We start from the raw sequence: 9,533 nt of genomic DNA on the forward strand, positions 1-9,533 counted from the left end.
CCGAGCCGATCCATCACGTGGGTCCCACGCCTCGCGTCCGAAAGCAAACGAGGTTCTGCGTCTTGTAAGACATAAAAACAATAAGCATGGATAGTATTTCGGGTGCGATCATACCAACACTAATGCACCGGATCCCATCAGAACTCCGCAGTTAAGCGTGCTTGGGCGAGAGTAGTACTAGGATGGGTGACCCCCTGGGAAGTCCTCGTGTTGCACCCCCTTTTTCGTTGCCCGTCTGCGTTTTTTTATGTTTTAGGTGCGTTTTTTTTTTCTTTCTTGCTATATCCATGCTCGGGCGGCCTCCGGTTCAATGTTGATTGTTTTCTTGTTTCCCGAACCGAGCCGATCCATCACGTGGGTCCCACGCCTCGCGTCCGAAAGCAAACGAGGTTCTGCGTCTTGTAAGACATAAAAACAATAAGCATGGATAGTATTTCGGGTGCGATCATACCAGCACTAATGCACCGGATGCCATCAGAACTCCGCAGTTAAGCGTTCTTGGGCGAGAGTAGTACTAGGATGGGTGACCCCCTGGGAAGTCCTCGTGTTGCACCCCTTTTTCGTTGCCCGTCTGCGTTTTTTTATGTTTTAGGTGCGTTTTTTTTTTTCTTTCTTGCTATATCCATGCTCGGGCGGCCTCCGGTTCAATGTTGATTGTTTTCTTGTTTCCCGAACCGAGCCGATCCATCACGTGGGTCCCACGCCTCGCGTCCGAAAGCAAACGAGGTTCTGCGTCTTGTAAGACATAAAAACAATAAGCATGGATACTATTTCGGGTGCGATCATACCAGCACTAATGCACCGGATCCCATCAGAACTCCCCAGTTAAGCGTGCTTGGGCGAGAGTAGTACTAGGATGGGTGACCCCCTGGGAAGTCCTCGTGTTGCACCCCCTTTTTCGTTGCCCGTCTGCGTTTTTTTATGTTTTAGGTGCGTTTTTTTTTTCTTTCTTGCTATATCCATGCTCGGGCGGCCTCCGGTTCAATGTTGATTGTTTTCTTGTTTCCCGAACCGAGCCGATCCATCACGTGGGTCCCACGCCTCGCGTCCGAAAGCAAACGAGGTTCTGCGTCTTGTAAGACATAAAAACAATAAGCATGGATAGTATTTCGGGTGCGATCATACCAGCACTAATGCACCGGATCCCATCAGAACTCCGCAGTTAAGCGTGCTTGGGCGAGAGTAGTACTAGGATGGGTGACCCCCTGGGAAGTCCTCGTGTTGCACCCCCTTTTTCGTTGCCCGTCTGCGTTTTTTTATGTTTTAGGTGCGTTTTTTTTTCTTTCTTGCTATATCCATGCTCGGGCGGCCTCCGGTTCAATGTTGATTGTTTTCTTGTTTCCCGAACCGAGCCGATCCATCACATGGGTCCCACACCTCGCGTCCGAAAGCAAACGAGGTTCTGCGTCTTGTAAGACATAAAAACAATAAGCATGGATAGTATTTCGGGTGCGATCATACCAGCACTAATGCACCGGATCCCATCAGAACTCCGCAGTTAAGCGTGCTTGGGCGAGAGTAGTACTAGGATGGGTGACCCCCTGGGAAGTCCTCGTGTTGCACCCCCTTTTTCGTTGCTCGTCTGCGTTTTTTTATGTTTTAGGTGCGTTTTTTTTTTCTTTCTTGCTATATCCATGCTCGGGCGGCCTCCGGTTCAATGTTGATTGTTTTCTTGTTTCCCGAACCGAGCCGATCCATCACGTGGGTCCCACGCCTCGCGTCCGAAAGCAAACGAGGTTCTGCGTCTTGTAAGACATAAAAACAATAAGCATGGATAGTATTTCGGGTGCGATCATACCAGCACTAATGCACCGGATCCCATCAGAACTCCGCAGTTAAGCGTGCTTGGGCGAGAGTAGTACTAGGATGGGTGACCCCCTGGGAAGTCCTCGTGTTGCACCCCTTTTTCGTTGCTCGTCTGCGTTTTTTTATGTTTTAGGTGCGTTTTTTTTTTCTTTCTTGCTATATCCATGCTCGGGCGGCCTCCGGTTCAATGTTGATTGTTTTCTTGTTTCCCGAACCGAGCCGATCCATCACGTGGGTCCCACGCCTCGCGTCCGAAAGCAAACGAGGTTCTGCGTCTTGTAAGACATAAAAACAATAAGCATGGATAGTATTTCGGGTGCGATCATACCAGCACTAATGCACCGGATCCCATCAGAACTCCGCAGTTAAGCGTGCTTGGGCGAGAGTAGTACTAGGATGGGTGACCCCCTGGGAAGTCCTCGTGTTGCACCCCCTTTTTCGTTGCCCGTCTGCGTTTTTTTATGTTTTAGGTGCGTTTTTTTTTTCTTTCTTGCTATATCAATGCTCGGGCGGCCTCCGGTTCAATGTTGATTGTTTTCTTGTTTCCCGAACCGAGCCGATCCATCACGTGGGTCCCACGCCTCGCGTCCGAAAGCAAACGAGGTTCTGCGTCTTGTAAGACATAAAAACAATAAGCATGGATAGTATTTCGTGTGCGATCATACCAGCACTAATGCACCGGATGCCATCAGAACTCCGCAGTTAAGCGTGCTTGGGCGAGAGTAGTACTAGGATGGGTGACCCCCTGGGAAGTCCTCGTGTTGCACCCCCCTTTTCGTTGCCCGTCTGCGTTTTTTTATGTTTTAGGTGCGTTTTTTTTTTCTTTCTTGCTATATCCATGCTCGGGCGGCCTCCGGTTCAATGTTGATTGTTTTCTTGTTTCCCGAACCGAGCCGATCCATCACGTGGGTCCCACGCCTCGCGTCCGAAAGCAAACGAGGTTCTGCGTCTTGTAAGACATAAAAACAATAAGCATGGATAGTATTTCGGGTGCGATCATACCAGCACTAATGCACCGGATCCCATCAGAACTCCGCAGTTAAGCGTGCTTGGGCGAGAGTAGTACTAGGATGGGTGACCCCCTGGGAAGTCCTCGTGTTGCACCCCCTTTTTCGTTGCTCGTCTGCGTTTTTTTATGTTTTAGGTGCGTTTTTTTTTTTCTTTCTTGCTATATCCATGCTCGGGCGGCCTCCGGTTCAATGTTGATTGTTTTCTTGTTTCCCGAACCGAGCCGATCCATCACGTGGGTCCCACGCCTCGCGTCCGAAAGCAAACGAGGTTCTGCGTCTTGTAAGACATAAAAACAATAAGCATGGATAGTATTTCGGGTGCGATCATACCAACACTAATGCACCGGATCCCATCAGAACTCCGCAGTTAAGCGTGCTTGGGCGAGAGTAGTACTAGGATGGGTGACCCCCTGGGAAGTCCTCGTGTTGCACCCCCTTTTTCGTTGCCCGTCTGCGTTTTTTTATGTTTTAGGTGCGTTTTTTTTTTCTTTCTTGCTATATCCATGCTCGGGCGGCCTCCGGTTCAATGTTGATTGTTTTCTTGTTTCCCGAACCGAGCCGATCCATCACGTGGGTCCCACGCCTCGCGTCCGAAAGCAAACGAGGTTCTGCGTCTTGTAAGACATAAAAACAATAAGCATGGATACTATTTCGGGTGCGATCATACCAGCACTAATGCACCGGATCCCATCAGAACTCCGCAGTTAAGCGTGCTTGGGCGAGAGTAGTACTAGGATGGGTGACCCCCTGGGAAGTCCTCGTGTTGCACCCTCTTTTTCGTTGCCCGTCTGCGTTTTTTTATGTTTTAGGTGCGTTTTTTTTTTCTTTCTTGCTATATCCATGCTCGGGCGGCCTCCGGTTCAATGTTGATTGTTTTCTTGTTTCCCGAACCGAGCCGATCCATCACGTGGGTCCCACGCCTCGCGTCCGAAAGCAAACGAGGTTCTGCGTCTTGTAAGACATAAAAACAATAAGCATGGATACTATTTCGGGTGCGATCATACCAGCACTAATGCACCGGATGCCATCAGAACTCCCCAGTTAAGCGTGCTTGGGCGAGAGTAGTACTAGGATGGGTGACCCCCTGGGAAGTCCTCGTGTTGCACCCCCTTTTTCGTTGCCCGTCTGCGTTTTTTTATGTTTTAGGTGCGTTTTTTTTTTCTTTCTTGCTATATCCATGCTCGGGCGGCCTCCGGTTCAATGTTGATTGTTTTCTTGTTTCCCGAACCGAGCCGATCCATCACGTGGGTCCCACGCCTCGCGTCCGAAAGCAAACGAGGTTCTGCGTCTTGTAAGACATAAAAACAATAAGCATGGATAGTATTTCGGGTGCGATCATACCAGCACTAATGCACCGGATCCCATCAGAACTCCGCAGTTAAGCGTGCTTGGGCGAGAGTAGTACTAGGATGGGTGACCCCCTGGGAAGTCCTCGTGTTGCACCCCCTTTTTCGTTGCCCGTCTGCGTTTTTTTATGTTTTAGGTGCGTTTTTTTTTTCTTTCTTGCTATATCCATGCTCGGGCGGCCTCCGGTTCAATGTTGATTGTTTTCTTGTTTCCCGAACCGAGCCGATCCATCACATGGGTCCCACACCTCGCGTCCGAAAGCAAACGAGGTTCTGCGTCTTGTAAGACATAAAAACAATAAGCATGGATAGTATTTCGGGTGCGATCATACCAGCACTAATGCACCGGATCCCATCAGAACTCCGCAGTTAAGCGTGCTTGGGCGAGAGTAGTACTAGGATGGGTGACCCCCTGGGAAGTCCTCGTCTTGCACCCCCTTTTTCGTTGCTCGTCTGCGTTTTTTTATGTTTTAGGTGCGTTTTTTTTTTCTTTCTTGCTATATCCATGCTCGGGCGGCCTCCGGTTCAATGTTGATTGTTTTCTTGTTTCCCGAACCGAGCCGATCCATCACGTGGGTCCCACGCCTCGCGTCCGAAAGCAAACGAGGTTCTGCGTCTTGTAAGACATAAAAACAATAAGCATGGATAGTATTTCGGGTGCGATCATACCAGCACTAATGCACCGGATCCCATCAGAACTCCGCAGTTAAGCGTGCTTGGGCGAGAGTAGTACTAGGATGGGTGACCCCCTGGGAAGTCCTCGTGTTGCACCCCCTTTTTCGTTGCTCGTCTGCGTTTTTTTATGTTTTAGGTGCGTTTTTTTTTTCTTTCTTGCTATATCCATGCTCGGGCGGCCTCCGGTTCAATGTTGATTGTTTTCTTGTTTCCCGAACCGAGCCGATCCATCACGTGGGTCCCACGCCTCGCGTCCGAAAGCAAACGAGGTTCTGCGTCTTGTAAGACATAAAAACAATAAGCATGGATAGTATTTCGGGTGCGATCATACCAGCACTAATGCACCGGATCCCATCAGAACTCCGCAGTTAAGCGCGCTTGGGCGAGAGTAGTACTAGGATGGGTGACCCCCTGGGAAGTCCTCGTGTTGCACCCCCTTTTTCGTTGCCCGTCTGCGTTTTTTTATGTTTTAGGTGCGTTTTTTTTTTTCTTACTTGCTATATCAATGCTCGGGCGGCCTCCGGTTCAATGTTGATTGTTTTCTTGTTTCCCGAACCGAGCCGATCCATCACGTGGGTCCCACGCCTCGCGTCCGAAAGCAAACGAGGTTCTGCGTCTTGTAAGACATAAAAAAAATAAGCATGGATAGTATTTCGGGTGCGATCATACCAGCACTAATGCACCGGATCCCATCAGAACTCCGCAGTTAAGCGTGCTTGGGCGAGAGTAGTACTAGGATGGGTGACCCCCTGGGAAGTCCTCGTGTTGCACCCCCTTTTTCGTTGCCCGTCTGCGTTTTTTTATGTTTTAGGTGCGTTTTTTTTTTTCTTTCTTGGTATATCCATGCTCGGGCGGCCTCCGGTTCAATGTTGATTGTTTTCTTGTTTCCCGAACCGAGCCGATCCATCACGTGGGTCCCACGCCTCGCGTCCGAAAGCAAACGAGGTTCTGCGTCTTGTAAGACATAAAAACAATAAGCATTGATAGTATTTCGGGTGCGATCATACCAGCACTAATGCACCGGATCCCATCAGAACTCCGCAGTTAAGCGTGCTTGGGCGAGAGTAGTACTAGGATGGGTGACCCCTTGGGAAGTCCTCGTGTTGCACCCCCTTTTTCGTTGCTCGTCTGCGTTTTTTTATGTTTTAGGTGCGTTTTTTTTTTCTTTCTTGCTATATCCATGCTCGGGCGGCCTCCGGTTCAATGTTGATTGTTTTCTTGTTTCCCGAACCGAGCCGATCCATCACGTGGGTCCCACGCCTCGCGTCCGAAAGCAAACGAGGTTCTGCGTCTTGTAAGACATAAAAACAATAAGCATGGATAGTATTTCGGGTGCGATCATACCAGCACTAATGCACCGGATCCCATCAGAACTCCGCAGTTAAGCGTGCTTGGGCGAGAGTAGTACTAGGATGGGTGACCCCTTGGGAAGTCCTCGTGTTGCACCCCCTTTTTCGTTGCTCGTCTGCGTTTTTTTATGTTTTAGGTGCGTTTTGTTTTTTCTTTCTTGCTATATCCATGCTCGGGCGGCCTCCGGTTCAATGTTGATTGTTTTCTTGTTTCCCGAACCGAGCCGATCCATCACGTGGGTCCCACGCCTCGCGTCCGAAAGCAAACGAGGTTCTGCGTCTTGTAAGACATAAAAACAATAAGCATGGATAGTATTTCGGGTGCGATCATACCAGCACTAATGCACCGGATCCCATCAGAACTCCGCGGTTAAGCGTGCTTGGGCGAGAGTAGTACTAGGATGGGTGACCCCCTGGGAAGTCCTCGTGTTGCACCCCCTTTTTCGTTGCCCGTCTGCGTTTTTTTATGTTTCAGGTGCGTTTTTTTTTTCTTTCTTGCTATATCCATGCTCGGGCGGCCTCCGGTTCAATGTTGATTGTTTTCTTGTTTCCCGAACCGAGCCGATCCATCACGTGGGTCCCACGCCTCGCGTCCGAAAGCAAACGAGGTTCTGCGTCTTGTAAGACATAAAAACAATAAGCATGGATAGTATTTCGGGTGCGATCATACCAGCACTAATGCACCAGATCCCATCAGAACTCCGCAGTTAAGCGTGCTTGGGCGAGAGTAGTACTAGGATGGGTGACCCCTTGGGAAGTCCTCGTGTTGCACCCCCTTTTTCGTTGCTCGTCTGCGTTTTTTTATGTTTTAGGTGCGTTTTTTTTTTCTTTCTTGCTATATCCATGCTCGGGCGGCCTCCGGTTCAATGTTGATTGTTTTCTTGTTTCCCGAACCGAGCCGATCCATCACGTGGGTCCCACGCCTCGCGTCCGAAAGCAAACGAGGTTCTGCGTCTTGTAAGACATAAAAACAATAAGCATGGATAGTATTTCGGGTGCGATCATACCAGCACTAATGCACCGGATGCCATCAGAACTCCGCAGTTAAGCGTGCTTGGGCGAGAGTAGTACTAGGATGGGTCACCCCCTGGGAAGTCCTCGTGTTGCACCCCCTTTTTCGTTGCCCGTCTGCGTTTTTTTATGTTTTAGGTGCGTTTTTTTTTTCTTTCTTGCTATATCCATGCTCGGGCGGCCTCCGGTTCAATGTTGATTGTTTTCTTGTTTCCCGAACCGAGCCGATCCATCACGTGGGTCCCACGCCTCGCGTCCGAAAGCAAACGAGGTTCTGCGTCTTGTAAGACATAAAACCAATAAGCATGGATACTATTTCGGGTGCGATCATACCAGCACTAATGCACCGGATCCCATCAGAACTCCCCAGTTAAGCGTGCTTGGGCGAGAGTAGTACTAGGATGGGTGACCCCCTGGGAAGTCCTCGTGTTGCACCCCCTTTTTCGTTGCCCGTCTGCGTTTTTTTATGTTTTAGGTGCGTTTTTTTTTTCTTTCTTGCTATATCCATGCTCGGGCGGCCTCCGGTTCAATGTTGATTGTTTTCTTGTTTCCCGAACCGAGCCGATCCATCACGTGGGTCCCACGCCTCGCGTCCGAAAGCAAACGAGGTTCTGCGTCTTGTAAGACATAAAAACAATAAGCATGGATAGTATTTCGGGTGCGATCATACCAGCACTAATGCACCGGATCCCATCAGAACTCCGCAGTTAAGCGTGCTTGGGCGAGAGTAGTACTAGGATGGGTGACCCCCTGGGAAGTCCTCGTGTTGCACCCCCTTTTTCGTTGCCCGTCTGCGTTTTTTTATGTTTTAGGTGCGTTTTTTTTTTCTTTCTTGCTATATCCATGCTCGGGCGGCCTCCGGTTCAATGTTGATTGTTTTCTTGTTTCCCGAACCGAGCCGATCCATCACGTGGGTCCCACGCCTCGCGTCCGAAAGCAAACGAGGTTCTGCGTCTTGTAAGACATAAAAACAATAAGCATGGATAGTATTTCGGGTGCGATCATACCAGCACTAATGTACCGGATCCCATCAGAACTCCGCAGTTAAGCGTGCTTGGGCGAGAGTAGTACTAGGATGGGTGACCCCCTGGGAAGTCCTCGTGTTGCACCCCCTTTTTCGTTGCTCGTCTGCGTTTTTTTATGTTTTAGGTGCGTTTTTTTTTTCTTTCTTGCTATATCCATGCTCGGGCGGCCTCCGGTTCAATGTTGATTGTTTTCTTGTTTCCCGAACCGAGCCGATCCATCACGTGGGTCCCACGCCTCGCGTCCGAAAGCAAACGAGGTTCTGCGTCTTGTAAGACATAAAAACAATAAGCATGGATAGTATTTCGGGTGCGATCATACCAGCACTAATGCACCGGATGCCATCAGAACTCCGCAGTTAAGCGTGCTTGGGCGAGAGTAGTACTAGGATGGGTGACCCCCTGGGAAGTCCTCGTGTTGCACCCCCTTTTTCGTTGCCCGTCTGCGTTTTTTTATGTTTTAGGTGCGTTTTTTTTTTTCTTTCTTGCTATATCCATGCTCGGGCGGCCTCCGGTTCAATGTTGATTGTTTTCTTGTTTCCCGAACCGAGCCGATCCATCACGTGGGTCCCACGCCTCGCGTCCGAAAGCAAACGAGGTTCTGCGTCTTGTAAGACATAAAAACAATAAGCATGGATACTATTTCGGGTGCGATCATACCAGCACTAATGCACCGGATCCCATCAGAACTCCCCAGTTAAGCGTGCTTGGGCGAGAGTAGTACTAGGATGGGTGACCCCCTGGGAAGTCCTCGTGTTGCACCCCCTTTTTCGTTGCCCGTCTGCGTTTTTTTATGTTTTAGGTGCGTTTTTTTTTTCTTTCTTGCTATATCCATGCTCGGGCGGCCTCCGGTTCAATGTTGATTGTTTTCTTGTTTCCCGAACCGAGCCGATCCATCACGTGGGTCCCACGCCTCGCGTCCGAAAGCAAACGAGGTTCTGCGTCTTGTAAGACATAAAAACAATAAGCATGGATAGTATTTCGGGTGCGATCATACCAGCACTAATGCACCGGATCCCATCAGAACTCCGCAGTTAAGCGTGCTTGGGCGAGAGTAGTACTAGGATGGGTGACCCCCTGGGAAGTCCTCGTGTTGCACCCCCTTTTTCGTTGCCCGTCTGCGTTTTTTTATGTTTCAGGTGCGTTTTTTTTTTCTTTCTTGCTATATCCATGCTCGGGCGGCCTCCGGTTCAATGTTGATTGTTTTCTTGTTTCCCGAACCGAGCCGATCCATCACGTGGGTCCCACGCCTCGCGTCCGAAAGCAAACGAGGTTCTGCGTCTTGTAAGACATAAAAACAATAAGCATGGATAG

At 49.6% G+C, this 9,533-nt stretch overlaps 28 non-coding genes across 28 annotated transcripts; all 28 read left to right on the plus strand.

Moving 5' to 3' along the window:
• The first annotated feature begins 100 nt into the window (after positions 1–100).
• LOC145026181 (5S ribosomal RNA) lies at positions 101–219 on the plus strand. The gene has a single exon (XR_013674170.1). It is a non-coding gene; the product is annotated as a 5S ribosomal RNA (ribosomal RNA).
• A 218-nt stretch (positions 220–437) lies between these two features.
• LOC145027122 (5S ribosomal RNA) lies at positions 438–556 on the plus strand. Its single transcript, XR_013675061.1, has one exon. It is a non-coding gene; the product is annotated as a 5S ribosomal RNA (ribosomal RNA).
• A 218-nt stretch (positions 557–774) lies between these two features.
• LOC145026314 (5S ribosomal RNA) lies at positions 775–893 on the plus strand. Its single transcript, XR_013674293.1, has one exon. It is a non-coding gene; the product is annotated as a 5S ribosomal RNA (ribosomal RNA).
• A 218-nt stretch (positions 894–1,111) lies between these two features.
• LOC145016153 (5S ribosomal RNA) lies at positions 1,112–1,230 on the plus strand. Its single transcript, XR_013666142.1, has one exon. It is a non-coding gene; the product is annotated as a 5S ribosomal RNA (ribosomal RNA).
• A 217-nt stretch (positions 1,231–1,447) lies between these two features.
• On the plus strand, positions 1,448–1,566 carry LOC145016166 (5S ribosomal RNA). Its single transcript, XR_013666144.1, has one exon. It is a non-coding gene; the product is annotated as a 5S ribosomal RNA (ribosomal RNA).
• Positions 1,567–1,784: 218 nt separating this feature from the next.
• LOC145016172 (5S ribosomal RNA) lies at positions 1,785–1,903 on the plus strand. Its single transcript, XR_013666146.1, has one exon. It is a non-coding gene; the product is annotated as a 5S ribosomal RNA (ribosomal RNA).
• Positions 1,904–2,120: 217 nt separating this feature from the next.
• LOC145016180 (5S ribosomal RNA) lies at positions 2,121–2,239 on the plus strand. Its single transcript, XR_013666148.1, has one exon. It is a non-coding gene; the product is annotated as a 5S ribosomal RNA (ribosomal RNA).
• A 218-nt stretch (positions 2,240–2,457) lies between these two features.
• Positions 2,458–2,576, plus strand: LOC145026936 (5S ribosomal RNA). The gene has a single exon (XR_013674885.1). It is a non-coding gene; the product is annotated as a 5S ribosomal RNA (ribosomal RNA).
• A 218-nt stretch (positions 2,577–2,794) lies between these two features.
• LOC145016185 (5S ribosomal RNA) lies at positions 2,795–2,913 on the plus strand. The gene has a single exon (XR_013666149.1). It is a non-coding gene; the product is annotated as a 5S ribosomal RNA (ribosomal RNA).
• A 219-nt stretch (positions 2,914–3,132) lies between these two features.
• Positions 3,133–3,251, plus strand: LOC145026183 (5S ribosomal RNA). The gene has a single exon (XR_013674171.1). It is a non-coding gene; the product is annotated as a 5S ribosomal RNA (ribosomal RNA).
• A 218-nt stretch (positions 3,252–3,469) lies between these two features.
• Positions 3,470–3,588, plus strand: LOC145021916 (5S ribosomal RNA). The gene has a single exon (XR_013670061.1). It is a non-coding gene; the product is annotated as a 5S ribosomal RNA (ribosomal RNA).
• Positions 3,589–3,806: 218 nt separating this feature from the next.
• On the plus strand, positions 3,807–3,925 carry LOC145027172 (5S ribosomal RNA). Its single transcript, XR_013675108.1, has one exon. It is a non-coding gene; the product is annotated as a 5S ribosomal RNA (ribosomal RNA).
• Positions 3,926–4,143: 218 nt separating this feature from the next.
• On the plus strand, positions 4,144–4,262 carry LOC145016188 (5S ribosomal RNA). The gene has a single exon (XR_013666150.1). It is a non-coding gene; the product is annotated as a 5S ribosomal RNA (ribosomal RNA).
• A 218-nt stretch (positions 4,263–4,480) lies between these two features.
• On the plus strand, positions 4,481–4,599 carry LOC145025818 (5S ribosomal RNA). Its single transcript, XR_013673813.1, has one exon. It is a non-coding gene; the product is annotated as a 5S ribosomal RNA (ribosomal RNA).
• Positions 4,600–4,817: 218 nt separating this feature from the next.
• Positions 4,818–4,936, plus strand: LOC145016191 (5S ribosomal RNA). Its single transcript, XR_013666151.1, has one exon. It is a non-coding gene; the product is annotated as a 5S ribosomal RNA (ribosomal RNA).
• Positions 4,937–5,154: 218 nt separating this feature from the next.
• Positions 5,155–5,273, plus strand: LOC145025856 (5S ribosomal RNA). The gene has a single exon (XR_013673849.1). It is a non-coding gene; the product is annotated as a 5S ribosomal RNA (ribosomal RNA).
• Positions 5,274–5,492: 219 nt separating this feature from the next.
• On the plus strand, positions 5,493–5,611 carry LOC145016196 (5S ribosomal RNA). The gene has a single exon (XR_013666152.1). It is a non-coding gene; the product is annotated as a 5S ribosomal RNA (ribosomal RNA).
• Positions 5,612–5,830: 219 nt separating this feature from the next.
• LOC145022369 (5S ribosomal RNA) lies at positions 5,831–5,949 on the plus strand. Its single transcript, XR_013670500.1, has one exon. It is a non-coding gene; the product is annotated as a 5S ribosomal RNA (ribosomal RNA).
• Positions 5,950–6,167: 218 nt separating this feature from the next.
• On the plus strand, positions 6,168–6,286 carry LOC145022380 (5S ribosomal RNA). The gene has a single exon (XR_013670511.1). It is a non-coding gene; the product is annotated as a 5S ribosomal RNA (ribosomal RNA).
• A 219-nt stretch (positions 6,287–6,505) lies between these two features.
• LOC145025855 (5S ribosomal RNA) lies at positions 6,506–6,624 on the plus strand. The gene has a single exon (XR_013673848.1). It is a non-coding gene; the product is annotated as a 5S ribosomal RNA (ribosomal RNA).
• Positions 6,625–6,842: 218 nt separating this feature from the next.
• On the plus strand, positions 6,843–6,961 carry LOC145025876 (5S ribosomal RNA). The gene has a single exon (XR_013673868.1). It is a non-coding gene; the product is annotated as a 5S ribosomal RNA (ribosomal RNA).
• A 218-nt stretch (positions 6,962–7,179) lies between these two features.
• On the plus strand, positions 7,180–7,298 carry LOC145026969 (5S ribosomal RNA). Its single transcript, XR_013674917.1, has one exon. It is a non-coding gene; the product is annotated as a 5S ribosomal RNA (ribosomal RNA).
• A 218-nt stretch (positions 7,299–7,516) lies between these two features.
• Positions 7,517–7,635, plus strand: LOC145026315 (5S ribosomal RNA). The gene has a single exon (XR_013674294.1). It is a non-coding gene; the product is annotated as a 5S ribosomal RNA (ribosomal RNA).
• Positions 7,636–7,853: 218 nt separating this feature from the next.
• LOC145016200 (5S ribosomal RNA) lies at positions 7,854–7,972 on the plus strand. Its single transcript, XR_013666153.1, has one exon. It is a non-coding gene; the product is annotated as a 5S ribosomal RNA (ribosomal RNA).
• Positions 7,973–8,190: 218 nt separating this feature from the next.
• LOC145025419 (5S ribosomal RNA) lies at positions 8,191–8,309 on the plus strand. The gene has a single exon (XR_013673435.1). It is a non-coding gene; the product is annotated as a 5S ribosomal RNA (ribosomal RNA).
• A 218-nt stretch (positions 8,310–8,527) lies between these two features.
• Positions 8,528–8,646, plus strand: LOC145026744 (5S ribosomal RNA). The gene has a single exon (XR_013674699.1). It is a non-coding gene; the product is annotated as a 5S ribosomal RNA (ribosomal RNA).
• A 219-nt stretch (positions 8,647–8,865) lies between these two features.
• LOC145026316 (5S ribosomal RNA) lies at positions 8,866–8,984 on the plus strand. The gene has a single exon (XR_013674295.1). It is a non-coding gene; the product is annotated as a 5S ribosomal RNA (ribosomal RNA).
• A 218-nt stretch (positions 8,985–9,202) lies between these two features.
• Positions 9,203–9,321, plus strand: LOC145016203 (5S ribosomal RNA). The gene has a single exon (XR_013666154.1). It is a non-coding gene; the product is annotated as a 5S ribosomal RNA (ribosomal RNA).
• The last annotated feature ends 212 nt before the right edge of the window (positions 9,322–9,533 follow it).

This window comes from Lactuca saligna, chromosome 1 (assembly GCF_052625555.1).
Source record: "Lactuca saligna cultivar CGN05327 chromosome 1, ASM5262555v1, whole genome shotgun sequence".
Classification (NCBI taxonomy): domain Eukaryota; kingdom Viridiplantae; phylum Streptophyta; class Magnoliopsida; order Asterales; family Asteraceae; genus Lactuca; species Lactuca saligna.